The sequence below is a fragment of the Bos indicus x Bos taurus genome, chromosome 8 (genome assembly GCF_003369695.1).
Source record: "Bos indicus x Bos taurus breed Angus x Brahman F1 hybrid chromosome 8, Bos_hybrid_MaternalHap_v2.0, whole genome shotgun sequence".
Lineage (NCBI taxonomy): Eukaryota > Metazoa > Chordata > Mammalia > Artiodactyla > Bovidae > Bos > Bos indicus x Bos taurus.
Genome location: NC_040083.1, coordinates 13333429 through 13335996, shown reverse-complemented (window position 1 = coordinate 13335996; position 2568 = coordinate 13333429). Strand labels below are relative to the sequence as shown.

The 2568-nt window shown below is 43.6% G+C and overlaps 1 pseudogene; it reads right to left on the bottom strand.

Annotated features, from left to right (window-relative positions):
- Nucleotides 1-444: 444 nt before the first annotated feature.
- LOC113897921 lies at nucleotides 445-1157 on the bottom strand (annotated as a pseudogene).
- Between the last annotated feature and the right edge of the window lie 1411 nt (nucleotides 1158-2568).

Here is a 2568-nt window from a genome sequence, read left to right as displayed (position 1 = left end):
ATCTAAGTTCATGGGGTTTATTTTCCTTTAATGTTCCTATAAGTATAATATCCTCAGGTTAGTATCAGAGTTATACTGTTTTTAAATCTTAACTAATATTTGTATTATATCTTCATTTAATGTTTGTAGTTTTTATGAATGGGAGACTTTTAAACTAAAAATTCAACAGGTAAGAAATTACCCATACTTTTTATTTCTTCTTCTCAGTTTTGGTAAGCTAAAACTTACCAAAGTTTTATTACTCAAAGAAATAAATCTATTTTTTTCTGGATTTTCACACATTTTGACATAAATTTCTTTATTATCTTTTTTATTGTGGGGAGGGCTTGAAAATAGTGATCAAACACCCACGTGCAAACTTTTGCATGGATATAACATTTTCAAGCCCTTTGGGTAAATATCAAACAATTGCTGGATTATATGAAAATAGCTCGTTTAGTCTTATTAGAAACTGCAAACTGTCTTCCAAAGGTACCTTTTTGCATCCCCTCTAGGAATCAATGAGAACTCCAGTTGCTCCACATCCTCATTGAGGTCCACAACTTGGATAATTTGCTCTATGTCTCGGTGTCCCACCTGATGGCCCAGGAGTTTCCTCATGGCCTCTGGTAACTCACTGGTGCTTATCTCCCCGTCACCACTGGTGTCAAACTCTCCGAAGGCATCTCACAGTTCCTTTACTCCAATTATATCTACTGTCTCCGCCAGGAGTTTAGGTCCCATTAGTTCCACAAAGTCATCAAAATCCAAGTGGTCACCCCGGTTCATATTGATCTGCTGGGACAGCTCGATGAGCTCCATCTCTGTGGGCATGTAACCCATGGTGCGCATGCAGTTACCCAGGTCCCGGCAGTTGATGTAGCCATCTTCGTCCTTGTCAAATTTTCTGATGGTCTCCCTGAGCTCTTCAATCTCCTCTGGCCACAGAGATCTGTCAGGCTGCCTGTTCTCTGCAAAGCCCTTATGCAGGAAGATGAAGGCTGGGCCCAGCAGGTTGTGCATGACTGCGCAGTTCTGAGCCAGCATCAAGAGGGGCCTGCGAAGCTCACACTGGCTGCCAGCCCCTCCTCACTCATCTGCATCACTGTGTAGCTGGTCTCCTCTTGGCACATCTTCCTTGAGAGACAGACCAGTGGAGACTTGACACAGTAGCCCATCCTAAGCTGAGGTAGCCCCTTTCAGGATCCCTGGGTCTATGAAGGAGGCTCCTGGGGGCTATGAGACCTGAGTCTGGGTTCCCGCCAACCCCAGCCTCCCTCTGCCTGCACCATTCTTCCTCCAAGAATGGCTGAGTCCTCTCTCCTGTGCCTGTGCTCTCTTACTCTTCTGCCTGCTCCAGCTCCCTGATTTTTTTTTTTTTTTTTTGATGGATTGTGTATGTTTTCCTGTGTATGGGTTTAATTTTCTGGACACTTTCTTAAGGAGATGAAGGCAGGAGGGGAGAGTGCAGGCACAGAGAAAATCGCCTGGAGAGCTGATGGCAGAGGGCAGCTGACCTGGAGAATGCTGTGGGATCATCTACCCAGCTGAATGCGTCTTTTAGATGTATATGTCTTTCAGAAATATTTGCTCCCAGTATATGGCATGGCTTCTAATTCTCATCACATTGTCTTTTACTTGGCGGCTTTTTTCTTTTTTTAATTTTAATGACGTCTAGATATGCAGATGACACCACCCTTATGGCAGAAAGTGAAGAGGAACTCAAAAGCCTCTTGATGAAAGTGAAAGAGGAGAGTGAAAAAGTTGGCTTAAAGCTCAACATTCAGAAAATGAAGATCATGGTATCTGGTCCCATCACTTCATGGGAAATAGATGGGGAAACAGTAGAAACAGTGTCAGACTTCATTTTTGGGGGGCTCAAAAATCACTGCAGATGGTGATTGCAGCCATGAAATTAAGACACTTACTCCTTGGAAGGAAAGTTATGACCAACCTAGATAGCATATTCAAAAGCAGAGACATTACTTTGCCAACAAAGGTCCATCTAGTCAAGGCTATGGTTTTTCCAGTGGTCATGTATGGATGTGAGAGTTGGACTGTGAAGAAAGCTGAGCACCAAAGAATTGATGCTTTTGAACTGTGGTGTTAGAGAAGACTCTTGAGAGTCCCTTGGACTGCAAGGAGATCCAACCAGTCCATTCTAAAGGAGATTAGTCCTGGGTGTTCTTTGGGAGGACTGATGCTAAAGCTGAAACTCCAATACTTTGGCCACCTCATGCTAAGGGTTGACTCATTGGAAAAGACCCTGACACTGGGAGGGATTGGAGGCAGGATGAGAAGGAGATGACAGAGGATGAGATGCCTGCATGGTGTCACCGACTCAATGGACATGAGTTTGAGTGAACTCCGGGAGTTGGTGATGGCCAGGGAGGCCTGGCGTGCTGTGATTCATGGGGTTGCAAAGATTCAGACACGACTGAACGACTGAACTGAACTAGCATATCTGCTATTTCTTTCATGATCATACTTTTGCTGTTAAATATATAAAGCCATCACTATATCTAAGGTCATCTAGGTTAACTCCTATGTTGTCTTTTAGTTTTGTGCTTTACATTTAGGTGTGTAATA